Source organism: Ostrea edulis, chromosome 5 (genome assembly GCF_947568905.1).
Source record: "Ostrea edulis chromosome 5, xbOstEdul1.1, whole genome shotgun sequence".
NCBI classification, from domain to species: Eukaryota; Metazoa; Mollusca; class Bivalvia; order Ostreida; family Ostreidae; genus Ostrea; species Ostrea edulis.
This window is the reverse complement of record NC_079168.1, coordinates 80,810,250-80,824,439: the sequence shown is the minus strand read 5'-3', so window position 1 is coordinate 80,824,439 and position 14,190 is coordinate 80,810,250. Positions and strand designations below refer to the sequence as shown.

The 14,190-nt window shown below is 35.6% G+C and overlaps 1 long non-coding RNA gene across 1 annotated transcript; it reads right to left on the bottom strand.

Moving 5' to 3' along the window:
* Positions 1-895: 895 nt before the first annotated feature.
* Positions 896-11,486, bottom strand: LOC125650756 (uncharacterized). Its single transcript, XR_007361088.2, has 3 exons — positions 11,377-11,486; positions 6,888-7,135; positions 896-987 (listed from the first exon to the last, which is right to left on the bottom strand). It is a non-coding gene; the product is annotated as an uncharacterized LOC125650756 (long non-coding RNA).
* Between the last annotated feature and the right edge of the window lie 2,704 nt (positions 11,487-14,190).

Genomic DNA, 14,190 nt, shown 5'->3' with positions numbered 1-14,190 from the left:
ATCTAATTAAAATTAGATGTTAGATCCGCTCACATACTCGCTACACATGTGTTAATTAGATTGGGAGGAGGATAGCAAATTCTGCACCTAGACCGAAAAAACAGCGAACAACCGCAGCCACTCAACCTCGTGAGCCAGAATCCGCCATCACATGTATTTTCATAAATTCATAGAGACAAATTTTAAAGATATGCTTTACGGTATTACTGAGAAAGTATAAAACATACGAAATTAGAGAGAGAGAGAGAGAGAGAGAGAGAGAGAGAGAGAGAGAGAGAGAGAGAGAGAGAGAGAGAGAGAGAGAGAGAGAGAGAGTTGGGGATTAGAAATATCAAAAGGTAGTGAAATTCAATAGTTTTATAAAGTGTACGGAAAATGCATTCAGGAGGGTCGAATATTCACATGGAAATTGTCTAAAATTTACCAGCTTCCGGGACCCATTGGGGTCCTTAAGGTGGCCCCTAAACCCCCTGCCTGCTCGGGCGTCCACATCATAAGTACCCTGGCTACGCCCCTGGTTATAACGATCAAGTTTACCAATACAACCTATCATTGGGTCAAATGCTGTTTGACGTGTTTCGTGCCGATTGTTAGGCCGTTCTTGGCACACTGATTTTGACTACGGACAAAACAGAGAGCCGGGCAAACACGGACCCCTGGCTACACCAGAGGTGGAATCAGGTGCCTATGAATACTAAGCATCCCCTGTCGATCGGTCACACCCGCTGTGAGCCCTAAATCTTGATCAGGTAAACGGAGTTACCGTAGTCAAAATCAGTGTGCCAAGAACGGCCTAACAATCGGTATGAAACAAGTCAGAAAACATTTGATCCAATGATAGGTTATATTGACGAACTAGATTATCATAACGACCATATAATGTAAGACAGAACTCTGCAAATAAAATCATTTATTGAGAATAATCAAAACATGAAGTAGGAGTCTCGTATTCATCTCAATGCTCGTGTCCTTCCTCATTTGATATACCTGTTAAGTGAAACACATTGTCGTCAAAGCGTTCAAACATGTAATGAGTCAATATAGAATAAAAGTTTTTAAAAACTCAACCGATCTATTTCCGTTAGTTTACCTCCAAGTCAATACATATAATATGCAAAACGATACAATTTAATATATAAAGCACTAAAACCGAGAAGACTTGAATATCGTTCAGAACAGTATTGCTCCAAGATCGGTAAAGTTGGCTACTAGTAACCAGCTTATACAAATTAAATATATAAAGCACTAAAACCGAGAAGACTTGAATATCGTTCAGAACAGTATTGCTCCAAGATCGGTAAAGTTGGCTACTAGTAACCAGCTTATTCAAATTAAGGGTCATGCCTCCTTGAAAGGGGAAATAATCATAAAAATGCAAATAGGGTGGATCATTTAAAAAACTTCTCAAGAACCACTGGATCAGAGGAGCTGAAATTCACACGAAAGCTTCCTGACATAGTGCAAATTCAAGTTTGTTATATCATAACCTATGGGGCCACAATAGGGGATAAAAGTTTTACATACTATATGTAATACATAGAAAAAATCTTTAAAAATCTTCTCAAAAACCACTAGGCCAGAAAAGTAGAAATTTACATGAAAGCGTCCTGATATTGTGCAGATTCAGGTTTGTTAAAATCATGGACCCCGGGGGCAGGATTGGGTCACAATAGGGGATCAAAGTTTTACATTCAAATATATAGGGAGAAAATTTTGACAAAATAATGTTTTGCTCAAGATTATTTATTGCTAGGAACTGCTGATCAAGTGAACGATGTGGCCCATGGGCCTCTTGTTTTCAAATTCAAACATGAATTTAATTCAAATATTCCTTTAAAACAGGTTTTGAATTCAAATTTTTCTTTGAGTACTATCAGTTCTTTGATGATTTCCCTTAGTGATTGCTAGTTTCAGCATGGAGCCATGAATAATACAAGCACATAATTCCTTTAGGTTTTCAGGAAAAAAGAAATGTTGGGGTAGATTTTTCCTTCATTCAAAAAGTGTTAATATTTCATTTCATTTCGCGTGACATCTGAAAATTGATGGCATATTAAGACACTCAATATAACTCCTTGCCATATTGTTATGTTATATTTGTCAGATACCTGATATAAACACAGGCTTCACGCAATTATTAACATTTCAGTGTACTTTGAATCGAAAAGTATAAGTAGCTGATTTCCTTAAGCGTGATATCTGAAAATTGATGGCATATCAAGATACCTAATATCACTCCTTGCCCTATGTGCAATAGTAAATTAGTCAGATATCTAAAACAAACACAGAATTCCTAAAATTTTAGATTACCTGCAATTAAAAGGTATAAGTAGCTGACCTCCTTAAGCGTGATATCTGAAAATCGATGGCATATCAAGATACCCGATATCACTCCTCTTCACATTGACATTTGTAAATTAGTCAAATATCTAATACAAACATAGAGTCCCTTAAGATATTTACAAAAAAACTTGAAATTTCAGGTTACAAGCAAACAAAAGGTATAAGTAGCTGACTTCCTTAAGCGTGATATCTGAAAATTGATGGCATATCAAGATACCCGATATCACTAAGGGGTGTCCAGGTAGCGCAGAGGGAACGCTCACTTCATTTATCCGACAATTATAAAAAAAACAAAAAAACAAACAAACCCAGAAACCACAAGGCTATTAAATCTTTGTATGCATACCTAGGTGTAAAACTTGCGGAGATTAAAAAAGTTATTGCATCATGATGAATCGAATATAAGTTTATTATTATGCAGGAGCGTTGTGTTTCTTTTATTATAGAAATGTGTAAAGTTGTTATTCAGCTTTATTCAATCAAACACGCACAGGTACAACGCAAAACAAGCTAAACGTACCGACATTTCGGAATTGCATGTACATCATCTGTAGCTCTCTGTGATGATATTGGGATATACCAGAGAGCTACAGATCCAACCTGTATACGTATATAAACCTTCGATTTACGGCGCTGATAAATCTGCGCACGATTGAAGTCTCATGTCGCTGTATTCTTGCATTGCCGACTCAAAATATATTTTAAAAAATCCTGACACATTTTCCCACTATACGTCTGTCCAAACATTCATTAAAGCCCCATTTTAACCGAAAACTCACAGTTTCAAATGATTTCTTTTGTTGATGTAGCCATATTGGGTAGCAGTCAATTCGAACCCCGTTGATTTTTATATCTATTCATTGTATCCAATATGAAGTTCGTATTCTGTCATCATTTATGATAAACACGAATACTGGACGTAAAATACGCTCTTGAGTGAAAGCCTATAGTCGATCTGGTCCTTGCCTGCGATTAATCCATTTTTAATACTGACATTTAAACAGAACTTTGGAGGGGGAGGGGGATGCAGACTAATGAAAGCCGTGAATCCAATTCAATACTTACATCTATTTAGACAATTCTTTTCATTTCAACAATTTTTTAGCCGAACTGGAATTATTTCATCAAAATATTTAACTAACGAGAAGCCCACAGCATAGCTTTAGAGAAAATGCCATTCGAATGCTTTACACATGAACACTATATTATATACCAATTTTGGCCCCGCTCTGGAGTCAGAACCTCTATCACGAAGATCATGAAATATACAATTTGGGTAGAGGCCGTCCTGCTTTAAATGTCTATGTATTTAGATTTTCTTACAGATGTGAGGTTGTAGAGAGGAAGATTTGTGAAAATTGGTCAATTTTTGGTTAATTGTTTTTGCTTCACCCTTAAGGCCTCCTTAGGACTTATGAGCTCCACCCTGAAGGCCGCCTTAGGACTTATGAGTCCTGGAATTTGTAATATACCCCCCGCCGACCAAAATTTATAATATACCCTCCCCCCCCTTGTCCCAAAGATGCTTCATATCAAATTCAAAACGAATTAAAATGGTAGTTATCAAGAAAAAGTTAAAAATGTTCACTTGTTAACGCACGGCTCACGACGACGGACGCTAACTAGGTCACCTGAGTGACTCAAATATTTATGGGGATATTAGGTCACATAGAAAAGAGTACGATTATGGAAATGAACAAGGGTTCGAATTTACTGGGTACCGAAAATGGCTTGCTACGTCAACAAACGAAATATTTTGAATCTGAGTTTTCGGTTCATATGAGGATTTAATGAATGTATGGAGGTATGTTTGGACACAAGTATAGTGGGGAAGTATGTCAGAATTTTTTATGTTAAATTTTTGAGAAGGCGATGCAAGAATACAGCGATTCACGGCGTCAACCGTGCCCAGAGCTTTCTCAGCCATTAATCGAAGGTTTTTATAACGGGTGGGTCTTTGGCTCTCTGATCTAACCCGTATTTTCTTAGCTACATCTGTATATTGTAAAGAAGCGAATTGGTTTCTTCTGTTCCCAAATGGAAAAATCATTTTGAAAATTCAAGAAAATTTTAACTTAATTTGAAAGATGAATCATAAAGTCTCATGAAATGCCTCAATTTCCAATTTTTAGACACGTGACCTCTAACAATATGAAATACTCGTCGTTATACATGAATAATTGTCTTTTCCTATGTAGTTAATCACTCACATACCCCACAAGCTTGACACTGATTACTTATAGCGAGCGAAAACATATTAATATATTTGAAATAAGAAATGAAGATATACATTCTTTAAGATTTGAAATACACACGACATTCCATGTTTTCGTACTCGCGCCTTTAGGTACTAACCTCATACACACGCTGATTTACAAGATGTTGTCTATGGGATTATCATTACACTGAAGCTTCAAAGGATTATCACAGAAAATAAACCCAGTAGTAAATGTAAATACAAATGCTTTTGAAGATACGTGCATCGATCGCGTTGATACAACCAAAGTGTAACGAATAAATGAAGAAAATCTGCGTATTTGAGGAGTGAGTGGATACTCTTTATATTCTATAACAGTTTATGATAATTATCTCATGCAATATATATCGATTATTTTGTGTTCTCTTTTGTAACTTGTCTTGTGAAAATATCACAAATTCTAAAACAATCAATTTGATTCTATGAATAAATGTTAAAAGATTTACTTCAGTGAATTTATTGGAGTCAGAGCATGCATTTCCGCTTGTAGTTCGTTTGTACATTTTGCATCAGTTGCGTAGTTACAACTCTATCATGCTTAGAAAACTTGAACATTTCTGTATATTGTATCGGTTCATAATTAAATTCATATATACAGAAATGTCACGAAAAGGTTTCCGTTCAATTTGCTCGTGTCAAAGTCAGCCGTTGATTGTAAAAGTCAGTCCTTCTTGCAAAAGTCCAGTAGCTGGTTACTAGTAGCCAACTTTACCGATTCATTGCTCCATGCATATGGAACATTCGATAATTTAGATATGATTGATTGATTGGATATTGTTTTACGTCCCTCTCAAGAATATTTCATTCATATGGAGACGTCACCACTGCCGGTGAAGGGCTGCAAAATTTAGGCCTATGTTCGGCGCTTATGGTCATTGAGCAGGGAGGGGTCTTTACCGTACCACACCTGCTGTGACACGGGACCTCGGTTTTTGCGGTCTCATCCGAGAACCGTCCCATTTAATCGCCTCTTACGACAAACAAGGGGGTACTGAGGACCTATTCTAACCCGGATCCCCACGGAATATCTAAATATGTATTCTTTCTTTTATTTTGCAGCCTTTTTAGTGCCTAGTTTGCATTTGATGTTATATTTTTTTCTACTCGAAAATCTGACGATTCGATATTCTTCAGTTAACGTCACACACGCACGCACGCGCGCGCGCGCACGTACACACACATACACTTATATCCCCTCTTGGATGACATATTTTCTGTGTTTATGCATATCGACGCATGAAATAAAGCGTATAATTTGTTATTCTGTATTTATTAAGAATTTCTTTTATAGCAAAATTAAAATGATGTTGCCCCCACTGACATTTAATGGAAGTTACCGGCCATAGAAATGCCAACTCGGTCTGTAACTACTCAAAAATTACGATCATATATAAAAGCAAAAATATGTCCACACCATTATCATCGACAAGGAATCAACCGCCTACTGTACAAGCATAATGGGAAGTACCTCGACATGCTGCAGTACCAAATATTCAGAAGCACAGTCTCTTTTCTCTGGAGCCCTATTGAATGTAGGCCTAATAAATCTCAACAGCATAACTTACTAGGCCTAAAGTGCCTCAGGTTTTCCTCTCGTCCTCAGATCCAAAGAAACCATGTGAATAAAATCCAAATGCACAAACACTTCTACTTTTCATTGTAAACTGTTGAACATTCTAATAATGCTGCATTAAAATATCACTTTCATTGATTGTTGTTACACATGTTTATTTAAAAAAGACGACGGCATCAAACTTTCATCAGAAGGTCGGGCCTACGTAAAAAAAAAAAAAAATAGATACTCGGTCAATAGTTGTTACTTTGTTGGAATGGCAAAACGATTATTAATTATAAACTATAATCCCTTCTAAAACAATTTTCACCCATGGTCTCTTTTATAAAAATGTCCTTTTGTACTGTATATGAATGGATTATAAGCGCGCTATTTTTTCCCGCGTAATGAAGACCGATAAGCACGACGTATGAGCCACAGATTCCAAACAAATTCAATCAGCTGTTTCTACCATACTGGGGATCATCTCAAAATCAAATGAAAAGAAGACGTATGAGATAAATAGAACATCTATAATTGCGAATTTTGATATTTTGGTTTATCCAACTCGTTGATATGGTGTATTTATTCGGCAAGCCTCGCGAATGAATACACCATATCAACTCGTTGGATAAACCAAATATCAAAACACGCAATATATATATATATATATATATATATATATATATATATATATATATATATATATATATATATATATATATATATACGTACTTGTACACTTTGCCGTTCTATCCTCCAAAGCGGAACCATCCGCCTCGATTTCGACGACGACATCTCCGGCCATATCCGCCGCCACACCCGCCGCCATACCCACCACCATATTTCCAGTAATGTCCCTGCGGTGGATATGCTTTACCGGGAAATTGTTGATAATATACTCCTTTTACTCTACGTCCGAAACTAGCACCCGCAAGTAGGCAGATAACGAGGAAGAAATAATTGAGGTATATTCGCATTTTCTGTAAAAATAATGGTGTAAATTTATGAAATAAAAAGAGACGTAAGAGAAAGTTTAATGGCGTAACGTACTATATTTGATAGTTGTTGATATCAGTATCGTTTGCAAATACCACAAAGGCTATTAAGAGCCATTCTCTGTAAGCATCAAAACTTGTGGAAAACGACCGATGTTATATAGCAGCATTTCCCCCTAGCCACCACCCCCACCCCCAATGGCTATATAGTAGTTTTTCCCCGGGTAGATCTTCTTCCACGGAAATGTGGCTATATAGTAGGATTTCCCCCTTTTATAACCAGATTACATCCCAGGAAAACCTACTATATAGTAGACCCCCCTCTTTTCATTCCAGTTACGTTTACGGCGGTCCATTCCCATATATATTTTTTCCATTCTGAAATTAATCCTTTTCTGGCAATTCATTTCTTTTATATCCTAAATGGAGAGTTAATTTCCGAATTCCCTTGATTGAGGTTTTTGGAAATATTTATTATTCAACAAACATTTCATTCAGTCGAATGTTATGTAAAACAATTATACCTGTAAAATCAGAGTATTACGTGCTTGTAAAACAGCACCTATTTAGGCAACTCAGATTTGTTAGTTAAACACATAAATATGTATCGTTCGAGAAATCAAAATTGTCTCTCTCCATTTGATTAACACAAAAGCTTTTCATACAAATAGTTGAGTAAAACTTAAATATTCTACAACTCTGTTGATTGTCTACCCCCCCCCCCCCCCGGTTCCAAATTGCCGCTACTAAGGAATCAACTCGATTTCTCGCTAGACATGATTCTTAACACCTCATTGTGATTTTTCAATTGAATTAGAGGTTTTTGAGAGGAATTCCCCCAACAGTTCTCGGGTCATTGGTAGATTAATAAATGTGAACATGTTATCAACATAATCGTAACTATTCCAGGCTGTGCAACTCCCAGCTGTACTGTCAGTACTTTGATTTATACATGTTCCTTTACAAAATTTATCCAAAGATGAATTTATTTTGAATCTGACATCATACTTTATTCCCATACGAAAAATATTCTGGTAAAGTTTAGATTTTTAACATGCATTCCTAAACCTTTTTAGCCCACCCGAGGTGAAAGCTTTAAAACTATTATTCATTTTGCCATCTCAATTTATTACATGTACATGTTCATACATGTATATTACATGTATCTGCTATCTTAAAAGATCCTAGATTGTTTTAAAAAAGAAGAACGAAGACACGGGGTAATATTTCGTCCATATTGTATTAAAATCTTTTGCGCAGTACCCCCACTTCTATGGAATTTTGAAATTTCAATTTTAATACTATATATTTGCACCCTTAAAAATGTTGCCCCCCCCCCTCCTGGGAAAATTGGGTCAATACCTAAAATATTTGGACCCCCCCTGGAAATATGACCTGGATCCACCTCTCGTTTAGGTCGGTTTCGTTTCGTTCCTACGTAGGCCTAGGCTAGTTTCGATTTCGTTTCGTGGTTTTGCAGGTGCTCTAATGATTAACATATACAAACAAAAAACAAAATGACCAAAGTGTCAAAAGAACGGCCTCAAACCATTTGTTTCATCTAAAAATTCGAAGTAAATATGTTTTAGACAATAATGATAATGCTTTGTACATTCATTATTTCAAAACAATGGAAATGAATCTTCATGAGAATATACAGGTAAAAGGTACGTAAAATGGTGGTACATACAATCTTTCTTTTTACATAATGCCTATTGTTCCGCAGTTCAGACTTTGCGTTACCATGGTTATCAGGAAACGTTTTCTTTCTTTATTTTTGTTCTTACTTGTAAGTTTTTCTTAATACATGAACAAATTCTTTGCTAAGAAACACTTCTACTTCACAAAGGATGTGTTGAAATAGCGCAGTTGAACCACACATATATTTACAACTTGCGTATCCATACCGACCGCCTCGTGGAGGCCAGTAAAATTTGTCCATTCATGATAAAAAATTCTAATAATTATATGCGCTTTTCATCAGATGTGTTCAAACATGGATAAGACATTAGAAATACCAACAAATTAAATTAATATTGTACATGTAACTCTCTAAATTGTACTCGAAAATACAGATCCTACCCTTGAGCATGTCTTCAATGAGAATGCAAATTACAATTGTGAACTAGCTAATTCTCTCTCTCTCTCTCTCTCTCTCTCTCTCTCTCTCTCTCTCTCTCTCTCATTTCGTATGTTTTATACTTACTTTCTCAGTAATACCGTAAAGCATATCTCTAAAATTTGTCTCTATGAATTTATGAAAATACATGTACATACATGTATCTACATTCAAACTATCGACAACACACACTTCTCTATACTCTTATCTATGCAATACAAAGCCCGACTACCTTTCCATAGTCCGTTTTCTAAACCCAAAACCAAAAACGCGAGGGGGTAACCCTGCTATGGGAGAAGATCTAATTTGTGTCCCCTTAGCCATTTTTCCGGGAGTGGGGGGATCTACTATGGGGGAAAGGCTACTATACAACACAGGTGTTGTATAGTAGCCTTTCCCCCATATTACATGTAGATCTTCCCCCGGAAAAATGGCTATATAGTAGCCTTCCCCCTTAGGGGAAAGGCTGCAGGTTGCATCACTCTATTTATGTGGAGGTTCACGAAGAAAATAATTCCTGGAACTTTGCTTGTAATATGGGACTTTCCTTATGAGGTAGGCTCTCTAATTTTTGTGAGGTGTAAATTCAAGGATTGTGTTTGATATTTTGTGAGTAAAAAACATGGAAGAAGGATTTAAACATTTTTTTTAAATTTTTGTTGTAGATGTGGGTGATTTGGCTTTTGACCAACTGATTTTGCACGTGTTTGACTTCGATGTAAACAAACTCTCACGCCTTGCTGGTTGAGTATGCAATTTTTGATATGAAAATGCTCATCAAGAACTGTACTACATGATGTGAAAGTAAAACTTCTGAGAAGTATACATACATGTACTTCAGTCCTTTAATCATGACACCTTTAAAAATGTGATTTGATTCGTGTTTCCATGGCAACAAGACTTCCGATTTTGTGCAAAGACGTGAGCCTCAATAAATGTTGAATTTTCCTTCTAAAAATGTGTCTATTCATTTTTCATTCAACTTCCCGTTGCTATTAAACTAAGCTATGTTGTGTGTAATTTTTAAAAATAAAATTCATTTGCTGGAACGCCTTAATGCAAAATATATGCCCTCAAATACCCACAAATTCCACTGAAAATAAGAGAAAAGTGTTTCAATATTGTACAGAAACACAACCACTGTTCACAATGCGGGTAGTTGATAAAAATCAGTGTTAAGAAAATGTTGGGAAAAGCATGCATACCCAATCATCAATATACTAAAGTTACATGTACCTGATACAGTTTCTATCTAATGTTTCCATGGAGACAAAACAGTCAGATTACCAACATTTTTATAACAGGACTTTTGGACTAGCTGTGGTCAAAACTGACTCAATTGAGTATAGATAGGTAAAATACTTGTAGTTAATGTAAATGAAAAGAGATCTAAATAACCAAAATAATTTTTTCCATATCAGTAGCCTGTCTTTGTAAAAACTGATAATACGAAGTTTAAGCTCTTACATATCGAATCAGTTGAGAGGCATAAACACCATATGGAGTATTGCTACATGAATATGTGAAGAGCTGAAGCCATCCGTTTGTGATAAAATTGATTTGAACGAGGAAAAAAACCACCCATTTTCCTAATTCAGTATATCAGTGTATCATTCTTGTTAACAATGTAGATTATTAATATTCGTCGTTTTTTCTTAGTGTGTAGTATGTGATATTTGTTTATGTAATGTATGTGTCTTGATAAAGACGCGGGTTGTGTCAAAAGTTTGAGATTTTAACATACAACAGTGTCGTGGCCTTTACAATGCTTTTATGAAAGGCGAAGATAACGAACAGTAATCAATCTCATAACTCCTGTAAGCAATACAAAATAAAGAGTTGGGTAAACACGGACCCCTGGATATACCAGAGGTGGGATCAGGTGCCTAGGAGGAGTAAGCATTCCCTGTCGACTGGTCACACCCGCTGTGAGCCCTATATCGTGATCAGGTAAACGGAGTTATCCGTAGTCAAAATCAGTGTGCCAATTACTTTGATTAACAATTTGAAAAATTCGGGTAAAACAAGATATTGGGATAATATCAGAATGAATGTGTATCCCCGACCTTACTTATTTAGATTGATAGAATGTTTGATATCTTCTTACCTGAGATGGAAGTCCCTGACTTTTGCGCAGCTCCCAACAAAGTGAAACCTATCAAACTGGGGCCTTTATTTATACTATATCAGGATTCTTTCATCACAGGAAAGGTAAAATTTGTGTGTCACATTGCAGTTAATCTAATTCTACTATATGCATGACACAAGGAAGATGGTGAACATTAATCAATCTCATTAATTATAATGATGTGTCGATCAAAATCAAATGAGGATATGGCAAGATATTTTGGTTTTTTTTGGTTGTTTTTTTTTTGTATCAAGCCAATTCGTCATATTTAAATAGCTCATTTAATATCGCAAGTTGACGATCCTAAGAAGACGGTTGATTTAATTAGACTGGTGGTTGCCAACTTATAATTTTGTATTACTTATAGGACTTAATTATGCAATTATTCGTATTGTTCACCTTTTGATACAGAGGGAGAACACATCCAATTATTAATATATTATTATATTACATCCTCTGCAAATTTTGTGTTATTACATGCAGCATTAAGAGAGAAATATCGAAGAAGAAAAAATCGCTATCCGGGACTTTCGGCATCCGGGTTTCGGCCGTACAACATTTACCGCTTACCCTAAGTACGTGATCCTAAAACAAATCATTACATCATCTTTTAAAAGTTTGCCTGATCGGAAATTTCCACCCAAGACAGCGACTATAAGAAACATACCAATATGAGGCATCCCAAAAAGAGGGGGCCTCAAACAGAAAAATTTCCATACCCAACATCCATCAAATGTGAAAGAAACTTTGACATATTATACAAAACATATATTTTTACCAGATTTTACTTATCCAAAATATACACAATAGAACATACACAATTAACACGTTACATAAAAGTCATTATCTACCATAATTACCTATTGGTTACAAGGCCTAGCAACTTAGAAATTTAACTGTTTGAAAATGCGGATAAAGCATGCCACCTTATTTTTCTATTTTATTATGTTTGTATTTATCAAGATTTATAAAAATTAGGGAGATCCCAATGTCATTCTTGTTTAGGTTGTCTGAGTTGTAGTTTTGATACTCGGGGATCTCCCCTATTATAGGGGTTGTAAATAAGTTGTCAACTTCTTCAATCGTCATTAATAAATGACAATTTTCAACCAACAATATGTATTCTATTGTTAATTGCCAAGAAAAATAACAAAGCTGCGGGACATGAGAAAACCGGTTTCTTCGAATAGTATTTTATATTCTTCTAAAAATGGAGAGCATAAAGGATATTAGGTTAATATAAGAATAAATGTATATTCCCTTTCTTACTTATTTAGATTGATATATTTTTCGTACGTCTTCTAACCTGATATGGAGATCGCTGATTTGTGCGCAGCTCACAACAAAGCAATAACTACCAAACTGAGGCCTCTATTTATACTGTATTCTGATCCTTTCATGTTAGGAAAGGTCAAATTAGTGTGTCACATTGCAGTAAATCTTACGTTATGAAACAAAGACTACCATGTGCATGAGAAAATGAAGATTAACGAATATTAATCAATCCCATAAATTCTATGTGTCTATCTAAATCAACTGAAAAATAAGACAGGAAATAACTTTTTGTTGCATTTCAAGTTCGACACATTTGATATAGGTTATTGCACCTATATCTTGATCCATACTATATATTAGTATGTATAGTAAACGTTTTGCCACATTTATGTAATTCTTTTCGTTTGTCCTGAAGAAGGGACGGGTCAAATTGTTCGTGTCGTTGGTCATTTTAGTGCTTTGTGTGTATATATATATCCCCGCTGTGGCACCTGTGCATATTTAAAAACAGGAGATTCATTTACTTTTAAATGTGGCAAAACGTTTACTATACATACTAATATGTCGTGCAAATCCAGAAATTTAATATATTGCATGATTTGTACTTCCTGCGGAGAAAACTATATAGGACAGACCGGAACCAAACTAGCCGACCATGTGAGAGTCCACATACAACGAATACGAGACCCGTCCGTCAGGAATACACCCTGCAGTGAACATTTCGATTTATGCGCAAATGGAAACTTTTTAATATTTCCGTTTTATAAAGTTTTAGAAAATAATGAACACTTAAGGAGACCAAAAGAGGACTATTTTGTAAAGTTATTCAAACCTATATTGAATGTAAATTAATTATTATACCGAGCGAAGCCCGGACGGGCCGAAGGCCCGTCCGCGAAGCAAGGCTCTAAAGGTAACACGTATGTAAAAGAAAAAAGTCAAAATCAGCAAAAGAAAAAGAGATAAATCTCTATATACGTTCACTGAAATTTTCGTGATCCATATGGGCGCACCCATTTATTTTTTCATTACCTGCTTCAACAGTTATTCGTGTTTTATTTTGAATGCCAATAATAGAAGACTCTGACGTGCAATTCGTAATTTAAACACTCAGTTTGTTCAAAGTGAATAGTTTAATTATCATTGTAACAGGTTTTAGCAAATAATTACATATAAAACCGTAATACGACTAAATATATGAACGAGTTCATGAGTTTCTTTGAATAAGAATATACGATAAAATTAAGGTTACTTTTGTACCATTTTGAATTTATTGGTTAATTTTGTTTAGTTTTCACGGCCTTTTTCATTGCATACGGAATGTATTATTGTTGTTTATAATTGTTTGCTTTGAAAAAGAGAAAAAAAGTCGAGGCTAAATGTGACGTCACAATGCACAGTTTACGACGCCTTACGTTTTATTTCCCGCGTTCAATGAATAGGCGGATCCTGTAAAACTGTTGTCCCCATATAAACCCCTTTAATATTGAGATGTTACTGGGTGTTTAGCGCAAGGAA